This window comes from Lemur catta, chromosome 15 (genome assembly GCF_020740605.2).
Source record: "Lemur catta isolate mLemCat1 chromosome 15, mLemCat1.pri, whole genome shotgun sequence".
NCBI classification, from domain to species: domain Eukaryota; kingdom Metazoa; phylum Chordata; class Mammalia; order Primates; family Lemuridae; genus Lemur; species Lemur catta.
In genome coordinates, this window is record NC_059142.1 from 3,200,049 (window position 1) to 3,224,707 (window position 24,659).

Here is a 24,659-nt window from a genome sequence, read left to right on the forward strand (position 1 = left end):
CTGTTCTTCAAAGACCTGTGCCACGGGTGGCTCTGAAAGAACACGGGCTTCGAAGTCCGCAGAACCTGTTTCAGCGCGTAGCAGCACCCAGTCCTTACTCTACGGCCACGGACGAGTAAACTTTCCCAGCTCTGGGTTCCTACGCTACCAAAATCTCAGAGTTACATTTTTTGAGCTCTTATTATGTGCCGCACATTGCAATTATTTCTTTAATTTTATTGCCTGGTTTAATCTTCTTGCCCTATGGTAGAGATGCTATTATTATCCTCACTAATAAACTGGAGAACGTCAGGCACTGAGCCCACACGAGGAAAAGTGGAGAGGGTTACTTACTGTCGTCGGAGTACTTGGAGGTTATTTCGTGTAGTCTGAACCTTGAAGAGCTTAAGCCGGTTAACCAGGTTCACACGGTGTGAAGCTGTGATTCTGACCCGGGACTGCCTGACACCTGACCACAAGCACTTAATCGTTGTTTAAGGCTGACTCATGTCAGAACAAGAGAGTTGTAAGTGGACAGGCTTTGTAAACTGTCAAACACAGGCCAAATGCTGGCGCTGGGGAGCAAGTCATCTGGAGGACAAAGAAGGCAGCAATATCATCAGGACGTGTGTTTGCCTTCAGGGAGGAATGACTGCCTGGGATTTCAGATCTGATCCAAGTTCAATGTGTCTGGCCCAAGGTTATTTTTGATCCAAGGCCACCGTGTCCTGGTTTCTATCAACACTGAAATAAACACCACTCTGCAATCTGCACCTTTTATTAATGGTGTGACTCACTTAATGAGGGCTTTGCTGACTCACATCAATCTTCCTTCTAAAAGAGGCCCATCAAGGAATCGTAGACAGCTGCCAGCCTGGATCTACTCCACGTCAGCGTTTGGCGAGTCCAGTCACTCTGCAAGCACCATCTTCTCTCAGCAGAGGGGAAAGAGTGAAACCTCCAGACTCAAGATCAGCACAAAAACATATGAAGTTTAAAAGGCTATTTTATTGGGTTTCTCTGGACATTGTTGTTGTTGTCGTTTTAAGTTCCAGGCAGCCAAACAGCCATGGACGGATTACTCTTAAAACCTGACCATAAAATATTGTCCAAATGGGCAAAGGCACTAATCAGAACTGCAAAAGGAAAGGTTTGAATTAAGGGAAGAATTCAATGAGACATGGGGGAGATTTCTCATTGCAAAGTTTCTCTAATTTTGCATCCCAGGCTAACTCACAAAGGAACAAAATATGCCGCCTTGATGGCAACAGGTGATTTAGTGTAGCATGCATTGCAGAATGGTCACGCTTGAAGAGGGCAGTGTGGTTTCCCCAGAGTTTGGAGCAGAATCTGAAGTTCTGTCTACATGCAATTATACACTGGCTGTATTTTCCTGAGGAATTGCTTTTATTTATTATGTAAACAAAGGCCTTGCCCAATCCTCTAGCCCTCAGGTCTGGTTATTGTCATTGTCACATAGAGTTCTTGGAAAGCAGTTTAGGTCAAACCAAAAATTGTTGTGGATTTTTTTTCAGAAGAACCCACACTTCTTGTTTTACACGTAGGGCCACTTGCCATGCCCCTCTCTCCTGGCCTTGCCTACAAGTCACACGTTTAAATTGGGAACTGGTAGACAGCAGAGCCACCTTGAGGACCAGCACCATCACCTTTCCCACCTTTGCAGTCCTGCCCGAGGAAGGGAACCTAAACACAGGAGAGACGTTGTATGAGCACCACAGTGAAGGGGACAGTGCTATTTAAATTTGAGACTATACAATAGATCTAATGTAGAGGTAAAAGATGAAAACAGCCTGGGCAGAATTGTAACTCACCTTCCCAGGGCAGTAATTCTGGCCTCATAAAGAAACACGTAGGCGAAAACCTTGTTGCCTCCAAGTAACGTCTATTGTTTCTGGGTTGGGGGACACTGGAAATGACGGTTTGCTGAGAGGCTCAAAAGGACGTTTCTTTAAAGGACTCTGGCCACCACGCGTGGGTGGACTGCAGGGCGTCCGTGCGGCTCAGAATCAGGGGTTTCCACCAAGCAGCATTTCGCCTCCTCCCACCCCCAGGCATGGTGGGTGGCAGAACCCAAGAAGAAGTCATGTGGAACTCACAACCAGCCCTGTCAGAATACCTGAGCATGAAGCCAGGAGCCAGTAAAGGCGATGGAGGCAGGGTAGAGAATTCTCCCCAAAGAGCGATTCCTTATTGCACCGGACAGTGGCCACCGCAGCAGCTGGCCAGACAGAGAGAAGAGCTTCAGAGAGGACTTCGCCCTGTGGAACGCCAGTGTTTGAAACATCACCCACCCCCGCCAGCTATCTGGCCTCTGAACTGGTAACCAGCCATGCAGGTTATGATCCAAGAGGAAGACTCTTCGGGAAGGAAGGGGACAAATACAAGACCTGGAAACTATTGAAGGATCCAAACAAGATGAAAATAAGAGAAAGGAAATACTGCATGGAAAAAGTGAGGAAGAATTAAGGGGAATGGTAGGAAACAGTCAGAATGTTGGTGTATTGGCTGCCTCTTGTGATGCTCAGGAACGTCCCACAAAAGAGAGATGAACCCCACCTTACGACAAGTCGGGCAGCAGCGGGGTGGAGGGAATGCAGCCTTTCTTAGAGAAACATTTTTTGCCCCTAGTCTTCAATCTAAATTGACCAAGAGTTTGTTAATATGAAGCCTTACAGGGTTTAAAAAGCCAGTTTCTCCTGAACTTCAAACTGAAGCAGTTTTAAGCAATGACTTGAAGCCCTAGAATTAGCAAGTATAAAACTCTGGCCCTAAATTCCTCTTCAGACATCTTCCATTAAGGGTTTTCTCCCAGATGACACATCCCGGCCTGATGGAAATGGTCAGATTACCCGGGATTATCACCAAAGCCTGTTGTTTTCAACAATGTCAAGGTCACCATTGTTAAGTTGAGGGCTGTGCACAGAGAACAGAGGCTGGTAAGAAGGGCGTGATTTAGAAACTGTATGGAAACAAGATCTTTGGCAGTAGTTGCCTGCACGTGAAACTGATGAGAAGCAAATAGACAAGAAACCTACTAAAATATTAGGGGAATTGTACCCAAAGAAATCACAAGCTTAGACTCCAAAACCAGTAGCCATGGTCCCTAAGCAACTCCAGTCTCCAAACCCGCACCGGCAGGAAGAGAGCTAATAAGGTGCACCACTCCCAAGAAGAACCACTTTTCCAAAGCCCACCTCAGATGTGAGGACAGTGAAAATGAGCAAGGAGCAGAGGCCAAGGCTGCAAGCTGGGACCACCAAGCAACCCACCCCACTGCCAGGTCAGAGGGTCTTTGCTGTTCTTACTTGGTGGCTTGGCTCATTGTTATGGATCCAACCGGAGGGAAGGACCGAATCAAAAACACACAGTAGTCACTGGTCAGTAACTACTGTGTGTTTCCAATTCTTTTTTCTTTCTTTTCCTCCAAAAATAAGTTTTTATTCTGGTCATCATATTTCTCCTTCACTGACATACATTGGATAGGGGAAAGACAGAACACGTGTGTTTTAGGCTATAAGTTGATCCATGAGAAGCCATACCAGACGTGATGGGGAAGGTTGAGTGTCACTCAGCAGTCATGGAGTTTGGGTTGGTGGCCCTAGCTGGGTGGGACTTTGGGGCTGTCTCCCTGTGGGGAAGGAAAATGTCATATGAGTGGGAAAAACAGTATGTGAGGATATAGATAGCCAAGAGGGCAGAATGGAAGAGACAGCAAGTTGGCTCCAATATCTCTTCTCTTCTATCTCAGAAATAAAGGTTTAGCTGAGCAGATAGCTATTCAGAATGAAGACAAGACTACATTTCACAGCCTCCCTTGCATTGCCACCCTGTAACTCAATTCTGGCCAGTGGTATGTAACTTGGTATATGCAACTTCTAGGATGCAACTTCTAGGATGTGTCCTTAAAGGAAGGGGCCAAGCTCTTCTTTGGGCTTTCCCCCTCCGTGCTGGATGGAAGAAGATGGGATGGATGGTGCTGGGGAAGCCATTTGGTTTCTTGGAAGTAAAGACAAGACACGTGGAGCCAGAGAGGCTGATGCCTGTGGAGCTAGGCTTCCACAGCAGCTCCAGCCTGCTAATCAATAGACATGAAAGGAAAAATAAACTTCAATTTGTAAAAGTCACTGTTTTATTTTACTGATCCTTACAAACTTAATATAACTATAATCCATGCATATAACCTAAAATTACTGAAAGAAATATTCCAATTAACTAGTAGATGAGTAAAAATAAAGAGCCCACACATAGAAAATCATGAAAGAACTGACAGTAAGCACTAAGACCATTAAAGTAGAGAGTAAAGTCTAAGTAATTCCAAAAATAATGCAGTAAAGGTAATTACTGAATGAGAATCTTCATGACGTAAAGTAATGATAATAATTTAAAAATGTTAAGGGATGTATTAAATCCTGTCGATCATTACAATGTTACTGTCGACTTACCATGCTTCAGGAACAGTTCTAAATGCTTTCTGTGCATTATCTCATTTCATTTCCATAATAACCCCATGATACTATTATGCACACTGTAGAGATGGGGCAGCTTGGGCATAGAGAAGGTAAATCCTCTGATCACTGCCATGTGTTAGCCGTCAACCAAAACCTATGAGATGGCAGAGCAAAGTATGAAATCAAATAAGAGTGCTAATTTCTTCCTTTTACATAAAGAAGACTTATGAATGTTTTGCTCAAGTTACTGCCAATTAAGTTATCAATGACTATGAAGCAAAAGAGAATGTATCTCTTCTAAGTCACTAGAGGTAAAAGTATTTGTGAAGAGGAATAATAGCCCATACAACAAAAAAATTTAAAGTAAAGGAAAACTAAGAGTATTAAAAAGGAGTACAAAACAAGCTAATAGAAGTAAAATAAACATAACACTTATTACATTAAATATACAGTTGGCCTTCTGTGTCTGCAGGTTCTGCAATTGTGGATTCAACCAACCAGAGATCAAAATATTCAGGAAAAAAAATCAATAAAAAATAGCAATACAATAAAAACATACAAATAAAAGAATAATATAACAACTATTTATATAGCATTTACATTGCACTAGATATTTAAGTAATGTAGAGATGATTTAAGGCATATGGGAGGATGTGGGTAGGTTATATGCAAATACTATGCCATTTTATGTAAGAGGCTTGAGCTTGCTTGGATTTTGGTATCCTGGCAGGTCCTGGAACCAGTCCCCCATGGGTAAAGAGGGACCACTTTAAAGGTTTAACCCTTTCTATTGCAAGATAAAATCCTACAAGTTGAGGCAATATAGAAAATACAAAAGTGAAATCAATCTACTACAAAATAAGGACCAGAAACTCACCCAAATAGTGCATCCTGAAAGAGACATTTTAAGTAAATTGGTACATAATATAATTCACCAAATAGTAGCTTATCACTGCAAGAATTAGGTTGCCCTACACCAAAATGAAGCTTAAATGAATTACAGGTGAAAATATTTTAAAAGCAAATTAAAAAATCAGAAAAATATCTTTATGAAATTTAGAATAAGGATGGTCTTTTTATACACATGACAGTAAAGGGAAAAGTGGAAATGAAAAGATACATGATATGGGGTTATCATTTACAACATATAAGTCAAAAAACACTATAAGCAAATCAAGATAAAAGAAATTGGAAAAAATAGCAACAGTTAGCAGGAAAAGAGCTGAAACTCATGATATATAAAGAGGAGAAAATACCTTGAACATACAATTTATAAAATACCTATATTTTAGTATGCTATTGCTCAAAATCTAATAACAATTGTGATTGATAATTATTTTAAAATTACACCTCCACTGTTGACAAGGATATGGAAAAACATATATCTACATAGTGTTTCTAGAGCACAAATTAATTCAAATTTTGAAAATTATTTTGACAATATGTATCAAAACCTTAAAAATGTTCACCTGTTTTTACCCAAAAATTTTGATCCTAACAATTTATATTTTTTAAATAATTGGACAAAGGATTTAGCTATAAGGATGTTCATACAGTATTTGATACTGTAGAAAAAAATAGGAAAACCTCAAAATTTCAAAAGGAATAGCCAGTAAAAACTATATTGGCATTGGGAATTGTTTACAAATGGTAAGAAAAAGTAACATGTATTTTAATTATATATTACATATAATATATATTTTGAAATATATATTATATGTAGTCATGCCATAAACCAGTATTCATGGCTTTACCATACTTCTGTGAGAAAGAAAAAAAATATATATATATGTAGTCATTAAATTGTAAACAGTGATTATCTCTGGGTGGTAGAAAAATAGAATTGTGAGTAGTTTATTGGAATTTATTTTCCTTTGTGCTTTTCTGTGTATTTGATTTTTCTGTGTGTATTATTTTTATGATAGGAATATGTTACTTTAAGTATTAAATAAAGATTTAAAATAGTCTTTAAGAGTCTATCCAGCTCTTAAAATCAAAATGAAGGTCTTCTATATGTCCACAAATGAATTAATTATTTTAATCACCTAAACCTGTCCCTTCTTTAATATTTCCTATCTTGGTGCCCATAAGCCAAAAAGCTGGGGATTGCCCCAACCTCCGCCTCTGCCTGTGCACTTCAAGTTCTCCTGAGACCCACTTGCCATCCATTTTACCTCCTCTCAAATCTGACATCCTTCTCTGCACCCCCCCAGTGTCTAACAAACTGATCTCTGGTTGGAAATACCCCTCAGGTGACGCCGTCTCTTCCTGGAACTCCGTAGCTGCTGCCTTCTCCCTGTCACTCTAAGGTTGGACCTGCCGGCTTCCCACTACCAGCCATGTCACAGTTATCAGTCCAGTCCCAGAGCCACGGAATTTTAGAACTAAAAAGAACAGAAAAATTATCTTGCCCCACCCCTAAATTTTACCAAAAGAAGAGACTGAAGGTCAGAGATACAAAGTGACTGACTACCCAACCTCACCACCAAGCCTCGTCTGGAGTCTGGTCTCCCCAGTCATCACCGTCTCGAACCTCAACAAAAATTCATTCTAAACAGTAATTCTCCATAGAAGCCTGGCATTCTCTTCTGCCCTCCTACAGCTCTGACAAGGAAAGTTTTGCAGAGTGAAAACGGTGTTAAGATTTGGGGTGCAAACTCTGGCTTTTGGTTGAACTTGCTCCGCGGCTGCAGCTGAGCCACAAGGCAATTTGGTCTTGGCTGCCCTCTTCTCTTAAGTCGAATTTGCAAAGTAAAGTAATAAAGTACAACAGAAGCTTCCTTTGATTTAAGGCTGCTGGGGGAGAGCCCTGAGTTAGGAACAGAGATCTGAATTGTTTATTTAAATAAATGAATGGAACTTTAACAGAACAGCTAATAAACAAATCCTCGGCGAGGTCATGCCAGGCTCCCTGGGACCTGAGGTGTTGGGTCTGAAACCCAGCCAAAGAGACCAAGGCACCACTCTGGCCTCCCAGTGGTCTCCAGTGGTCTGTGGGGTTCCGATGGGGCTGTGGGTTTGGAATGTCTTCTGAGAAGCCAGGCCTTGGGGGGCCGGCAGCAAGGGAAGCTTTATTTACCCACCCTAGGAGAAGGGACTGCCAGAGGACTCTGCCAGCCAGGGAAGCCAGTGCCCATGGCCCTGAGGTGCACCCATGCCCCCCCCACAGCCCTGAGGTGCACCCACGCCCCCCCACAGCCCTGAGGTGCACCCATGCCCCCCCACGGCCCTGAGGTGCACCCACGCCCCCCCCACGGCCCTGAGGTACACCCACGCCCCCCCACGGCCCTGAGGTGCACCCACACCACCCCACGGCCCTGAGGTGCACCCACGCCCCCCCACGGCCCTGAGGTGCACCCACAATGCCCCACGGCCCTGAGGTGCACCCACGCCCCCCCACAGCCCTGAGGTGCACCCACGCCCCCCCACAGCCCTGAGGTGCACCCACGCCACCCCACGGCCCTGAGGTGCACCCACGCCACCCCACGGCCCTGAGGTGCACCCACGCCACCCCACGGCCCTGAGGTGCACCCACGCCACCCCACGGCCCTGAGGTGCACCCACGCCCCCCCACGGTCCTGAGGTGCACCCACGCCACCCCACGGCCCTGAGGTGCACCCACGCCCCCCCACGGCCCTGAGGTGCACCCATGCCCCCCCACAGCCCTGAGGTGCACCCACGCCCCCCCATGGCCCTGAGGTGCACCCAAGCCGCTCTTCTCCACGGCTGCTGTACCCTCCTTGGAGTCCAGCTGAGGAATAATCAGATGTCAGATACAGACCAGCTGACATTTAAAGTTTAACTTTTTAATTCTTTAGATGTGGTTTATATTTGGGTTCACATATTGACGTCCTATTGGCAAGTTGGCCTTCGAATGACTCCAGGCCCCATCGGGGAGTTCTCTCCCCGAAGCCTCCCTTCCTGCCGCCCCTTCGATGTAGAATCATCTTCCTTCTCCTCCCTTCCTCCCACATTTCAAGATGCTGTTCAGAAGCTGTTTCCTTCTCTTCACCACCCAGACCAAAGCGAACCATCGCTCTTCCGCTACCCAGAGGACGCGGTTAGACCTCTGGCCCTTGGTTGCTGTTGTAGTGCACTTGCTCGCACGGTAGAGGTCTGGGCACATTTTCCTTTTCCTGTACGCTTTGCCCTCAATGCATGTTCAGTAAAAAGGTATCAAACAAAGAGGACATAAGTGTGTGGCAGACAGCTGTTCTCACGGGGCTGCGAGGGAGGGAGGCCCAGATGCGCGGCTACTTTCTGGAGCCATCGTGGTCCATCCGCACTTGCAAAATGAGGCTGGCTATTGGCAAGGAAGGTGCACTTCAGGGCTTTTTTCCACTGCTTTTGCCTTTCAAACTGAGCTGGGGAGCCCTGGCTGACGCAACAATTGCTTATGACTTTCCCTTGCAGTGTTTTTTACTAAAGCAGTTTTACTAATAGGCTGTTTACAGTCATTTTCCTTTCACAGCTGGCCCCGGAGTGAAATGAAAACAAAAAATGATACCCAGGGGTTTATCAATTTTTCTCCCTTATAAACTGTTAGTGCCTCTCAGCAGGAGAAGTTCACAATCCCCAATTTATAACCGCTTTCAGCAGGATTTGTCTGCCCAGATTAACTCACGGCATGGAAAAAGCCCAGATCCCTCCAGCAGAGCCTGGTGCCCCTCGCTGGGCCTGGCAGCGTCACTGCTGGGCCTGTGATGTGGCCGGGGGCAGCGGCTCATGGGGCATCAGAGCCGTGCAGGGAGAAACGGGGACATTGTCCCAAGGTGGCTTTACGGAGATTCCAAATAGGCAAAGGGTCTCTGTCCTCCCACTGCCCCCCATATGTTTCCTTAAGTTCCTCTTTCATTTTTTTAAGGGAAAAAACCCTCTACTATGGCATTTAGCATATGGGAAGTCGGGAACAGCCCGGCAGCAGCACCTAAAATCCCAGGGCAGAGTGAGACCGTGGCACAGACGGGGCACAGGCACGATGAAGAGGAAGAAAGGAGAGGCGACAAGTCAGATTTCTTCACTGGTCAGATGGGGAAGGACGTAGCCAAACCCCACCAGGGTGGCACGTGGGAGGAGCTACCCAGTGAGCCACCGCGTCAAGGTTATGGTGAGTGACAAGAAGGCCAACTGTGTGCACTTGGTTAAATAATCAAGCCCGTAGTTATGATTTGCTTTAATGATATTTTTTTCACATATTTAATTTTACATTCATTCATCCAAGCGGAGTGTCAACTAAAAGCTGGGTAAGTCATAAAAACAATCTCTGCTTTCTTGCGGCTTTCAATCTAGTTGTAGACCTGGACTTAAATAAATTATTCTGCTAATGAACCATATAATAAGAGAATCAAACCTAGACTTAGCTTGTGTGGCACAAGCAAGAAGGACAACCCTATGGAGGTTCCACAGAATCTGAGACCTAAAGGATGAGAAGATTGAGCAAGGAAAACAGCCAGACAGAGACACAAACAGTATGTGGAGAAAGGAAGATGTGCAAAATTCTAGGACTAAAAGAAGCTCGTTGAGTTTTAGAGTCAGAGAAAAGGCCAAACAATCAGAGCATACGAGCAAAGGGGGAAGTGGCTGAAGAGGAGCCTTCGGGAGGAAAGACGGCTCAGTGCCCTGTGGTTCACACGGAGGCCAAGGAGGGTTCTCCTAAGAGTGCTGGGAAGCTACCGGGAAGTTGTAAAGGATGGCAAGACACGATCAGCTGTATGTGTTATCGAGATCATTCCATCTGATCACCTCATCCACGGAAAATGAATCAGAGAGAAAAGACCAGTAGAAGGTTAGTTGGTCCCCTACGTAAGGAAATGGTGGTTGATTTGCAGATCCTGGCTTGGGCTAAGGTGATGGCAGCGGAGCTGGACAGGGTGGAGATTCAAGATACATCCTGGAAGTAAAGTCCACAAGACTTGCCAATGGGTGGGTTACACTGCGTCTGCCATAAGCAATCAGGTAGTTGAAGGTGTTGGTTTCTCCAGTCAGCACCTTCCTTCCTGCTTCCCCAAACTCAGCTGGATCTGAGGAGGAACACAGAGCCTCTGTCTCTTCAGTCTCACCTCCAAGAGCCATCCACCTCCCTGACATCACCTCTGCCCCTGGCCTCTGCACTTCTCAATCATGTGTCCTTGGCACAGCGTTTAGCCCCCATGAACTTCAGAGTCCTCATCTCTACAACGTGGGGACGTGGAGAGAATTATATGAGACCATCATCTGTAGAACTCCTGGAACACAGAAGTCATTCAGTAAATACACGCTTGTTTCCTGCCTGCCTCCCCTTCTTGGCCCTGCCCTCCAAGATCTTGAATTTGGTGCTTCGTTTTCCAAGACATTGCCTTCTGGCCTGCTCCCTCTCTCCTCCGCTGTCCCACACAAACTCGTTCTTCCACCTCATCCAAATAAATATCCACATATTGCTTCCATCCAGCCAGCTCATTCCATTCTCCATGTCTGTTCTACCCAACTTTCAATACCCATTTTTGACCTTTTGGTTATTTATGACCTGCATTTACAATGACCTCCCTGTTCCCTGGTGTTTGCAGCAGTGAAGTGGCTGAACCCGAGGACAGAGGTGGTGTGCTTGGGAAGTCAAAAGATGCTGCAGGTCAAAGGCAGGGCAGACAGGGATGCTGTCTGGTGCTGGAGCCGATTTAGAAGCTGAAAACCAGAGCCCAGCAAGCTGTTAGGTGAGTGGAGGCAGACACAACTGCCAGAGATAAGGAGTCTTGAAACGAAAGCAAAAGCCTGTCTCAGACAGGAAACCTCTCATTCCCTCTTCTGTCACTGTTGTGGCTGGCCCCAATGATGGCCTCCTTCCTCAGCCTTGCTGACTGCATTCCCGGGTCCCGGGCTGCTGCCTGCGGCCACTGCTGACACTGGCACACCAGACGGCAGGTTTTGTGCAGTCGGGCATACTGGCTTCAGATGGAGATATCTGACCTGCCCTTGCGTGCCTCTGCGAGCTCCAATATCTTCTATCTTCTCTCCTTCACGGCATTCAAAAATATCTTTACATTAAGCAGAAAGTTGAAACTAGTTCATCCCTGAAAATCTTTCTGGTTCTAGGAGTTCTTGTATTCAGCAGAATGAGTTTGATTTTACTTCATTTGAAATATATTTATTAAATAGATAATAAATGCATATGGTAAAATAAAATCAAGCAGTATAAAGGAGTATATGCCAAATGCCTTCACTTGCCTTCTCCAGAGGCAGTTGCTGTATGTATATGTATGGGTGAATGTTCCTGGAAATATGCTAGCCATTTACGAGTCCCAGTGGCTGGGCATCTTTTCCCTTCACTCACCCTTCCCTTCACATATCTACCAGGCACCTAGTCCACTGGTACCCTGATCCTGGACTTTCCAGCCTCCAGAACTGTGAGAAATAAATTTCTGTTGTTTATAAGACAACTAGTTTATGGGATTTTGCTATAGCACCTGAACAGACTAAGAAACCCACCCTCATCCTACCCCTATTTATGGACTGAATCTCTTCCTATTGTGTGCCCTCATTGGGCTAAGCATAGACTTCTATCAGTGTCTATGTTTTCTTCCTATATGTCTCACACCCCATATTAAAAAATGATGCACAAATAATAAAATAAACCCAAAGGAAGTAAAAGAAAGAAATTATAAAGATACCAGGAGGAATTGATATAGAAAACAGCCTTTCCCCTATGTTCTCACTGATCTGTAAAAACAAAGTCTATTCCAGGTAAAGTCTAATGAACTTGATAAATCTTTGGCAACTCTGACTAAGAGAAAAAAAGTCAAAAGTAAGCCACATTGAAAGCAAGAAAAGTGATATGGTGATAGCTATATAGAAGGCTTATAAATTATGAGACTATTTCGTACCACTTTTTGCCAACAAATTTGAAACTCTAGATGAAATAAATGACTTCCTAGGAAAATAGAAATTACTCAAGAAGTAGTATAAAACCTGAATACACTAATAACCACATAGGAAACTGGCAAGGTAATCAAAGATTTTACCCCTCTAGACCCAAGAGTCTTTGTAGGCTTCAAGGAATAGATAATTTCATGTCATTTAGCATCACAAAATATATAAAATTTCTCAACTCAATCTGCAAGAATAATACATTTAAAAAGTAGACTAGTATTACATACATAAATATGAAAGTCTTAAATGATAAATTAGCATATCAAATCCTACCATTTAATCATAGGATGTCAGAATGGATTATCTGATTTACCGTCGGGCAATCTACTAATAGAATTCACCACAAAGGCCGATTAAAAGGAAAAAAATTATGATCAGCTCAAAAGATGCCAAAGAGAGCATTTGATAAAATTCAACAGCCATTCTCATTAAAATAATAATTTAATAATATTATTTTATTAAAATAAAATATCCTCATCTTCTAAAAGGTATTTACCAAATCTTATGGTAAACATGCTGCTTAATGGTGAAATATTAGAGGCAGTCTAATCAATCAGGACCAAGACAAAGATCTCTGTTATCATTGCCAGTGGAGATATTAGCCAATGTAATAAGAAAAGAAAAAGAAGAGTTTCAACTATTGCAAAGGAAGGCACCCAATGGTTAATTTTCATAATTATTTACCAAGAAAACCTAAGAGACATCATTAAAAAATTATTACAACTAATAAGGCAACTCAAAAAAATGGCCAAATAGATAAACAACATAACAATTTGTTTTCTTATAGACAGGAAAATAAAATATTTATATACCCTTACAATGTGCAAGGCATAGCTCTAAGTGTTTTACACAGGTTACTCCATTCTGTCCTCACAACAACCCTAAGGATTAGATGTCATTATTGTCACCATTCTACAGAAGAAAGGAAGTAAATCACAGAAAAGTAAAGCAACTTGCTTAAGATCATGCAACAAATAAGTGGCAGAGCCATGGCATAAACCCAGGGAGGCTGGCTATCGAGTTCTTGCTCTGGAAATCAAACTCAGAGTAAAGATCCTCATTGTAAGTTTTCTGAAGAAAACAAAAACAATTTCTGTCAAATCAGAAAAAATTTAAGATTTGATAAAATGAAGTAATGGTGATTATTGAATGGAGATTCCCCTATGCTGTTACTTGAACTCTACATTGATGAAGCCCTTTTGAAGGCAATTTGTAGTACCAAAAATGAAAATAAACTAGGAATTTATATGAAACACATTTTTGTGTATAAGAATACTTATTGAAGAATTTTTGGAAATAGCATAAAATAAACAATATTAAAATTCCATCAACAGGGGAATCTTGAAATAGAGTACGTTGTATCTTTGCTATAAAATATTATGCAACTGTCAAAAGGAATGTGATACAGAAAAATCACCAGGACACATTTTCAGATGAACAAAACAAACTGTAGAACAATATGCACACTATAACCCCAACTGTAGTTTTTAAAGGCTTACTATATCTACATCTGGATATGTATGCACAGAAAAGGGACTGAAAAAACATGGTTCAACCTGTTGGTAGCAATGACTTTGGAGAAAAGGCCTGGGAGAGGGATAGAGATGAAAGGGGACTTTCAGGATTTTTGCTATGTAATTTTGTATGTTCGCATCTCACATTAACACCTGTTTGTATTGGGGGTAGAGATTGGCATTCAAGCTCATTTTAAGTACAATATCACCCATAGCCTGTCAACAGAACTGGGGAAAACACTACCTCTACTCCTATACTTCAGTAACAGCAGTGCCATGTCAGGGCAGGGGACAAAAGTTAATGTGCAGGAGGGGACAATGATGGCAGTGACCAAAGCAGAAAACCAAGAAATGAGCACTATTGCTTGATGGTTAGTGGTGTGGGCTCTGGAAACATTTGCCTGGTGCTGAATCTTGGCTCCACAACTCGAAAACTCTGTGACCTTGGGCAAATTGTATAATTTTTATAAGTTCACTTACCTATAAAATGGTGATAAAACAATGGTAATTACTTTTGCACAGGTTTGTTGTGAATAATAAATGAAATGATCTTGTAAAGCCTTTAGCACAGTGTCTGGAACATAGTTAAGTATACAATATAAATTAGGTATTATTAATAATAATATTATGACTACTTTAGGGACTAGGGAAACAGAAATCATACCACTTTAGGAATCCAGTCTCTAACTTTTGATTGTTTTTTCTCATTTTCAGGGCCTATTCCAGTGCTTGTGAAGGAACACGTGGTTATTAGTATGGCCTGGGAGATGCTTGTCGGCTGGGCACAGGTGGAGCTGTGTTGTCTGGGACAGTGACCACTCCCACCAGGTGGTTACAGAGAACCTGAAGTGTGGCTGGTCCAACGTGAGATGTGCTGTTAGCATAAAACTTGCTCTGGATTTTGAAGACTTAATATGAGAAAAAGAATGTAAAATATCTCAATAATTTTTGTATTGATTACATGCTGAAATGATAATGTGTTAGATATATTGGGCTAAATAAAATATATTATTAAAATTACTTTGATCTGCCTCATTTTACCCTCTTTATGTGGCTACTAGAAAATTTTAGATTGTATTTCTGTTCAACAGTGCTAGGCTACTGCCCTATTAAATCCTCTATGTCCTGTTATATCTGTATTTCCTGTTAAGTGTGTCTTTAGTGTTTTCAAGGCACTTTACTGTGCATTTCTGTACTTTTCTGGGAAGGTAGGTGAGAACAGATTATTTTCTCCATTATAAAGATAGAAAAATTGCTAACTGAAGTGATTTGCCTAAAGACTTTCTCCATGTCACGAATGCCAATGTGGAAACAAAATTTAAATAGAACAGAGGCCTCAAAATAAGAAGTAGCAGACTTCCCCCAGAGTCCCTGTCCCCCTCCTCAGAGGCAAACACACATGCACACACAGATACATATATATACATGCACACACATTTTAGTGGTAAGACATTTCCATTTCTTTTTTCATATTAAGTCTTCAAAATTTCCATATTAAGTCTTCAAAATCCAGAGCATGTTTTATGCCATTGGCCCACTCAGTATTACCACATTAACTCCTATCAACTCTGAACTTTTTTCAAGGTCTTTATGGTACAGCACCTGCCTTTACCAGAGCAACTTGTATCCTGTAAAAGTAGTAGCAACCCTCAGGTTGCACTATTTCTCTAGCTTATAACAAGAACTTAGGATTGTTTCAAAAAAAATGGTAGAATAATTTTTGATAAAGTAAAAAGTGTTTCACTTTAGTCATCTTTTCCCATAGTGGGATCTTTTGTGGCTCAATAGCTACCCTGGTTTGCAGCACAGGATAATCAAAGTATGACCGTCCTTTTTAGAATCAGTATTTTCCCAACTTTTTGAACAAGGGATTCTTTTCAGAAGAGGATATGGCCTTCCCAAAGTCCATCCTCAGTATATCAAAGGTAAGAAGAACCAAAGATTACATAGAGCCTACAATATTAACTATGAGAAAGATTAACTTGGGAGTTGACAAGCTTTTTCTGTAAAGGGCTAGACAGTAAGTATTTTAGGTTTTGTGGGCCAAAAAGTCCCTGTTGCAACTACTCAACTCTGCCGTTGTTGCACAAAAGCAGCTACAGATAATACATAAATAAATGGGCATGTTTGTGTTTCGATAAAACTTTATTTACAAAACCAGGCAGAGGTCTGGTTTTGCCCAACGGCTATAGTTTGCCAGCTTGGATTAAAGTTTCCAGGGGAAACCACATCCAAACTACAAGGAGCCTATACTTGCATGAGAAAAGGAAATCCAAAGTAACTCTGAGTGGCATTCTCTATAAACTCCAGTGATACCGGACCACCAGGGAAGAAGGAATGCAGGCTAACCTTAAGACTGAGAGAAGACACCTAGGTTTCTATGAAGTGATGTTGACAGTGTGATGGCAGCACTGTGAGGGCATTGTGGGAGGGTTGACTGGAGACAGTTGGTGGGAAAAGAGAAGAAAATATAGCCAGAGGAGGCTGTCAAGTCTGGTGTAATTTTTTTCCCTCCACAATGGACAAAGCCTGTACATCTTTAACAGGAATGACTAAGCCCCTAGGGAAGCCAGAGAACAAAGCATCCTAAAGAGGCAGAAAGGTTTGCCTGGACAAGAAGGAACATCATTTCTTATTTTAAGAAAGGAATGAGAGTTGTGTTGTCCCCAACCCCTTAATTACAATTCGTTTCTGGTTTTCTTGCTTTTATAATGCATGAATCCGTGCCCTTCCCCCAAACCAACTCCAGCCGTGCATCATCACTGTTTATCCGTGTATTAGCCTTTCGTTCTTGAAGTAAAGAAATCATGTCAATCATCTTCTCATCTTTCTAGTTCGTGTCCTCCAAGGAGAAGGTGCTGGATATTTTCACTAGAATTCCCAGCCACAGACAAGGAAGCATGCATGTCCCAGAATGTATGACAATTTCAGGCCTGTCGGGCTGCTTTATTCTCAAGCCTTAGCTTAGCTTGAATCAAAAACCATCGCAATTTAAGAGGTCACCTGGCAAGATGCTGGCCTCCCAAGAGAGGAGATGAGCATGAAATATGACAGACAGCAGTTATCCTTTCCGAGCGTCTATAATCAAGGGATAAATGGAGGTGACTGATTTCTCTGAATAGAGCTGGGTTTGCGTTCAAGATAAATGGCCAGGCAAGGTGAGGTTTGATGATGAATGAATTGGGATTAGCATTGCAAGCATGATGGAGAAAAGCTTTCTACTCCTGACACTTAAAATCGTTACTCTTGGTTAACATCTGCCACAATTAATCACTGCACTCCTGTGTTTGCTCAGAGAACATTGTTTAGATCTCAATTTGAGCACTGATTTTCGTCTGCCTTCTATGATCCATAAATGTATAAAAGTTTGTCTTTCTACAAGATTATAATGCCTTTGTGAACAGGGATTGTTTTAACTTTTTTATATCACTGTGGAAACTCCAGAATTTCTAAGTAGCAGTGGTTTGGGGAGTGGCAATCTCTGGCTAGAAGGTGTAAGAAAAGGATCTGGCCTAAGTTTGCATTACAGACTCATTTTCACTTAGGTCTGACACTGTTTCAGGTAGTTTTAGGTGGTAGATGATGGAGGAGTGGTAAATCTCTGGTAAGCATCCCTTGGAACCAACAGACTCCCTAACGTGCCTTATACATAATGGGTTTAAGGTAATATGTTGACATTTTACTTGAATTTCTTTATCATGTTAAGGGGGATGGAAGAAATGTTCATCCAACCCAACTGTCTCTTGTAAAGAGTTGCTGTGCTTAGAAAACATATTTGGATGAGTTCTGATGGCCATCTCCTTCTAAAGATGGTAGATTCGGTTTATGAGGGCCTGTCGTTGGTGTTGCTGAGTGTGGGTATATAGTTCAGGGCTGGGTGTCCAGGCCTGGCTGAGTTATCCAGATAAATGCTAGAGGTGATGGATATCCCAATTGCCCTGACTTGATTACCCACTGTATGGCTGTATCCAAACATTACATGTACCCCATAAATACTAATATTACTATTATGTACCCATAATAATTAAAAATACAATAGAGGGAAGAAGCACGAAGGGGCATGCAATGGACTGAATTATGTCACCACCAAAGTTCATATTGAAGCTCTAACCCCCAATGTGACTATATTTAGAGATGGGGCCACTAAGGAAGTAAGTAAGGTTAAATGAGTCATAAGGATGGGGCCCTGATCTGATAGGATTAGAGACTTTATGAGAAACCAGAGAGCATGGAAGGGCAGAAAGAAAGAGCTCCCACTTCCCTATAACACACACACACACACCTATCCCCTGGTGACACAGTTGAAAACTGGATTTTAGAGAGCAGAAATATCTAAAGGACATTTAAGCTTATTTCCTGCAACATGTACAATGTAATCCTCATGCTGTAAATATAATGCCTAGAACCACAGATTTGTGCTCCCAGTGTGAAAGAGCAGGGTTGATGCAGAGAAGTGTCTGCTCAGCCAGGGACTGTGTTTCCAGCCTACTTGCACCTCGGTGGGCCCACAGGGCAAGTTCTTGCCAATAGACTGCAGGTGATGTAAGATATGACCTGGGATGAAGAGGTTAGGTATTGGACGCTCTGTCCTTTAGGTCAGAGGCTGGTGAACATTTTTGCAAAGGGCAGAGAAATGCTTGTAGGCTCTGTAGGCCCTACAGTCTCAATTGCAGTCAGCTACTCACTTCTGCCAATTTAGCAAAAATGCAGCCACAGAAAATATGTAAACAAATGAGCAGGGCTGTGTTCCAATAAAACTTTACTTAGGGACATTTGAATTTCATTGAATTTTCACGTTACAAACTATTATTCTTCTTTTTATTTTCTTTTTCCACTGAAAAGTGTGAAAACCATCATTAGCCCAGAAGCCATATGAAACCTGGCAGCGGGTTGGATCTGGCTCAAGCGCCTTAGTCTGCTGCCCGGCTGTGGGTGCCGTCCTTCCTCGCATGCCCTCACATTGCCTGCGCACGGAGGAGGCGCTGGAGTGCTTCGAGGCCCCGGGGCACAGTGTGCTGGCAAGATGGATGGAGAGTCACCCAGGTGACCTGCTGGAGACAACTGCCCAGAAGGACAATCTTTTGGGAGAGCAAGAAATAAACCTTTATTTTGTTAAGCCCCTGAGAGTTGCACGTTGTTAAAGGAGCTCATGCTGCTTTTCCTGATAACCTCCCCCTTCTACCTCTTGCCTCAGAGAAAGATTCAGTAATTTCTGTGTCGTTCACCAGGCTTTGGGGGCTTAAAAAGGCCAAGAAGGGTTTAGTAGATATCCAGGCTGTGTAATAATTTGTGTTAGTTACTTCCTACGTCAAAGTACTCTGACATAACAGAGAGTCTTTGGGAATGGGAGGACCATACTAAATCTTGCCTGGACTGTGTCCAAAGGCTTTTTCTTCGATTTCAAAATAGTCTCCAAGGAACCTACACTAACACCTCATCTATCCACACAATTCCCCCATCTCCTTGACCACCTGCTGCATTTCTTGCAGTAGTTGTTTGGAACTCATTCCATTTTTTTCTCAACCCCCCAATCCCATCCCTCCCTCCCCTTCCATAAACTAGCAGATGGTATCATTTTCTGTGATTCTGGGCTTGTCTTCCCTAATTACTTCCTCTCTTCATCTGTCACCAGTTTCCTCATTTCCTCAAAATGCTTTTGTATCAGCACTGATTCTTTTCTCCTTTCTTCTTCTTTCCCCTTCCAAAAAAGGAGGCCCCCTTCTGCCTGGACAAGTGGATTTCATTCTCTCTCCTTCTCGGCCCTACCTCCAGGGCAGCTTTAACCCCCACCTCTGCTTCTAATTGATTTTTTCCTTCTGCCTCTAATAATGTTATGATCATTCCTATCCTTTAAAGTAAAAAACAAACCAAACCAAAACAAAAAAACTATTTCCTTAACTCTCTCAAACTTACGACTTCTCTTTTCGACCACTAAGGTTTCTGAGCCACTGCTTGGTACCCAGCCCCCCTTTTTCATGCACCAGTGCTACCTTGTGCAGTCAAGTATCAGTCTTACTCATACCACTGTCACAGCTCTTGAGGTCACGGATGACTTCTCAGCTGGCAAGTCCATAGTCTTTCTGAAGTATTTATCCATCAGAACTTCTGCGGTCCTTGACCCCTTGGAATACCATGTGTCTCGGGTCTAAGGTGGTCCGGCTTATTAGGTACGACCTTGGTGCCTGAATGAAATTATTCATTGGCCATAGGTTCCATGTATTTGTAGGCTCAGTAGAGAAATGCTAGATTAGACATGAACTTGAGTGCTGATTCAGGGAAGAGAGAAGTCTGTGCAAATTGCTAGAATTGTCATCCACAATACACATGTGTGCTCTTGTAAATTAAAGTGATGGAGGCATTGTCACCTCTGACAAAGCCAACTGTTTCAGGAAGTAGAGAAAAAAATGAATGGGAGAAGGAGAAATGCCAAAGATATAAGGAAAAGAACAAAGTAATATCAATATACCTTTATCATAGCACTTATGTATTATTAGATTGAATCAAATGAGGTAACCAATATTCGACATTTTTGGCCTACAAAACTGACAGTGTCATATGGTTTGATCTGTTATGGGAAGTATCTGTTTCTTCTAACAACCTGCCTTTAAAGGTCTGAACTTATTCATATGTTATCTCTAGGGCTCGGCATATAGCAGGTTCAATGTGTGTTGAACCGAATCAGAATTCAGTTGAAGGCAATGACTGCACATCGGGAAATCTGAGTTCCAGCCAGCTCTGCCACAGTGATCCCTGCCAACCTACATAAGTCACCTTTGATCTGAGTCAGTGTTCCTCATCTGCAAAATGAGATGGTTCTTACAAGGATCAAATAGCAATGTATACATGGCAGTATTTTTGAACTATAAAAACTATAAATATTTACATAGTTTATATTCAGGATTCACCCATTATAGATACTGATGAACTAAGACTGAAATGAGAAAAAACTACCAATGTGACCTAGGTATGTTTTCCTATTTCACAGATGAATTGAAGGGCACTCAAAAGAGAGGCACTTCATCTCCATGGCCATATCACCCAGTCTCTTCAGAAGCTAAACAGGGTTAGGCCTGGTTAGTACTTGGATGGGGGACCTACTTCAGCTCACACACCTGTGGGTTATATCTACTTCTAGAGCACACTTCGTTTTTAGGTAGAGTTTTTAAAAAACTGCACTATTTCTACATTCAACTGAAAACTGGCCCTAAGCAGCTCATGAGTAATATTTTTGACACTGAAATATCTCATCAGCTTCCGAAGGCCAAGGATTCTTCCAGATACCACTTGGACCCACCAAAGCATAGATGAACTGCAGCCACCAGTTTGCAAAAGCTCCCCTGGCTCCTTTCTGCTGCCTAGTCAAAAAGCTTTTTGACTCAATTCCAAGGAATCCTTTCACCTCTGTTTTATTAAGATCATTTTGTCATATTACAACCTTTCAAGAAGACATAGACTGTCACAGGGAAGTAAATAGAGCTGATCTACATTATACCATCAAAGTGCTTAAATGATGAAGATATGAAAAACCAATTTCTCTTTTTCTTCCTGTTCATCATTGTGCAGAAGGATTATTGAGACTAATCGAAGTCTGTTTCATTTTTCTGCTATTGATGTGGGTTTTAGCTGAAGTGGAATGAAACATATCATTTATGAAGGGAGATTACTTTTACAGATTAAACCAATGTATCTTATTGAGTTCCATTTCCAGAAATGTGACCTTATTACACCTCATAATTAAAAATGAGAGGCATAAAGATGTGCTAGCCTACACGCCTTCCAATAACGCCTGCTGGATTTGAATTAAGTTTGGTCTTGACCATTAAAATGTCACAAGGTATGAAAATCTCCCTGTTGTCTCAGTCATTCCTGCCCATTCCAGAAGAGGTGCCAGCCGCCATGGGTTCTTCGTAAACAAAAGGCTCTTGAGTATTCTTAGTGGTGTCACTAAAAGAGGAAAATAGGATTCTCAACATGGCTGCCTCCAAGGAGAGAAAAAGAAACGGCAGGAAGAAGGGGTGAAGGAGAGAGAGGCGGCCAGCTTGAAACCCCAGATGATTTTCAAGGGGAGCACAGGGTGGGGCAGCAGAGACAAGGAGGGCAAGGATGCAAGTGGGCTGAGGCAGGGAGAGGCTGAGCTGGCAAAAGGAGTCGGGCAGAAGAGTGAGAGGGTCACGCGTGGTCTGGGCCAGGGAGGGCGACGCGCTGTGAAGTTCTAAGGAAGGAGAGCAGAAGGGCACCAGGAAAGAGGCTGAGGCCGAGCAGGGCAGAGCTGAGTGGACAAGCAAAAGGACTCATGAAAAGAATAAGGTTGTTCAAATTCCCCAACTAAGCAGGACAGCGCTAAACTCCTAACTCCATCATTTCTCCTGGAATGGCTCCCTCTCTCAGCTGAAACTCCAGGAATTATAATAAAAATTTTGAAAAGCTGGTGCATTCAGGACAGCAGACCTAAGGCTGCTGGCACGCATACCCTAAAGACCGGGAGGGACTTAGACAGTGGAACTTAAAAGGAAAGCGCTGTGATTCCAAATCACGTCTCCCAGTTGAGCCTCACTGGTGAGGTCTCCGGAACATTTTATCTCCAGTCCATACTCTTGCTCCATTTGTGGTCTCTCCTGGTCGCGGTGGTTAAAAAGCCTTTCATCCTCTTTGTCTGGCTGGACTTGGTCTCTTCCAAGTAAATTTCAAACATTCTCTTGAGTCTCAAAAACAATCCTGCATGGAGAATCCCACACCTCCAGCACCTCCCTTGTCTTGCTCTGCCGTACAGAATGTATCGGTCCTATTGTTAAACACCAAGTGGCCGAAAACAATCTGTGATCTTGGAGATGGATGAGATTTCAAACATCACCTTGTTCAGACTCAAACCATCCACAAGGTGTGCTACCCTTCCTAGTGGACAACTTAAAGAGGTAGAATACATTAGTGGATTATCTTATCTAATTCTCACAATACCTCTTTGAAGGTAGGTACTGTTAATATTCATATTTTACAGGTGAGAGATAGTTTTAAAAATTTGCTTGAGCTGACACAGCTGGTACGTGGGATAAGAATGCAGGCAATCTAACAAATAGCAAGTATTCAATGATTAGTAGGTATTACCACTACTGCTAATACTTCTTATTACTACTGCTGCTACTTCTATTATGATGAGACGTGAACCCAGCATCTTTTTCCTGGGTATGGTCCCTTTCTCCACCATTTATCTGGTTGCGGTTGGAGTAACCATATTTATATGAGGGTACTTGCCTTCTCCATCCACTTCCATTCTCCATGACAGTTTATGTTCCAAGACTTGTGTACTAGCCTAAGTTTGATTGACAAGTCCCATCTAAGTAAATTTGAATTGGGGAACATATGCCAGAGATACAGGGCTCAGTTTAGATTTCTTCTGGTGGCTGAACCCATGGCATGTAACAGATGAGTGATATCATTGGCTATTTTCTGTCATGTAGGAAACAGAAGAATGTGGTCCTTGGCAGCAGTTCTCAATCTTTAAAGGCATTTTAACTACCCCTACCACAACCACTGGGAGGGTTTTTTTGTTGTTGTTGTTGATTTTTTTTTTTTTTTGAGACAGAGTCTCACTCTGTTGCCCGGGCTAGAGTGCCGTGGTGTCAACCTAGCTCACAGCAACCTCAAACTCCTGGGCTCAAGCAATCCTAGTGCCTCAGCCTCCCAAGTAGCTGGGACTATAGGCATATACCACCATGCCTGACTAATTTTTTCTATATATTTTTAGTTGTTTGGCTAATTTCTTTCTATTTTTAGTAGAGACGGGGTCTCGCTCTTGCTCAGGCTGGTCTCAAACTCCTGAGCTCAAATGATCCACCCGCCTCGGCCTCCCAGAGTGCTAGGATTACAGGCGGGAGCCACCGCACCTGGCCAGTGAGGGCTTTTTAAAACACACGCTGCTGACTCCCACCCCGTCTCTGACTCGTAAGTCTTGGGGGAGGGCCTGCAGATCTGCATTTGTAACAAGTTCCCAAATGTTGTTGATGCTATTGGTCCAGGTACCACACTTTGGGAAACACTGGTCTGTAACAAGAAAGAAGGATGAAACCAACATATTAAAAAAATCAAAGATAGGTACGTAGATAGATGATAGAAAGAAGGAAGGAAGGGAGGAAGGGAGGGAGGGAGAAAGGGAGGAAGGCAGGGAGGAAGAAAGGGAGGAAGGAACAGAGGGAGGGAAGAAGAGAGACAAAGAAAAGAAAAGAAAAAAGAAAAAGAAAGAAAGAGAAAACATATTCTGGCTTCCCCAGAGAAATTCAATCCCTTCTTGAGGCTTTGCTGCTTCTATCTCCTGGTCTCATGAACTACTACCCCAGGATCATTCCAATCAAGTCCTTTTCTTGCCTGAGCTAACTTGGTGTTTTTACAATCTAAAACACCATTGAAGAATTTTTGGTGGGCAATGCAGTCCACTATTTGAAAAGCCATTTCTCATATTTCAGGTCAAACCTCCAGAAAGTATCTATATGCATACCCTGTATAGATAAGAAAGGGTCTAACCTGCAGAATAAGATGAAAGTTTCCAAACGAAGGTGAGGAGACTCCCTCCAGGCAGATGTCAGAGCTGAGCACAGCTCAGTAGCAGCCAAGGGAGGAGGTGAGGCCTCGCCCGAGAATCCAGAGCACCAGGCCCACGCACGTGCTGTCACACACGGCCAGGGCGGAGGAGCAGTGTGGTGGCCCATCAGGGGCAGGCTCCCGAGGCCCTTGCTTCCCTGGCAGCCAGACAGACTCAGACTGGAGCTGGCTTTGCCGCGGCCAGCTGCGTGACCTTGGGTGAATG

The 24,659-nt window shown here is 42.9% G+C and overlaps 1 long non-coding RNA gene across 1 annotated transcript; it reads right to left on the minus strand.

Moving 5' to 3' along the window:
* Positions 1 to 972: 972 nt before the first annotated feature.
* On the minus strand, positions 973 to 24,637 carry LOC123620175. The gene is made up of 4 exons (XR_006728781.1): positions 24,377 to 24,637; positions 4,443 to 4,602; positions 1,812 to 2,258; positions 973 to 1,683 (listed from the first exon to the last, which is right to left on the minus strand). It is a non-coding gene; the product is annotated as an uncharacterized LOC123620175 (long non-coding RNA).
* Between the last annotated feature and the right edge of the window lie 22 nt (positions 24,638 to 24,659).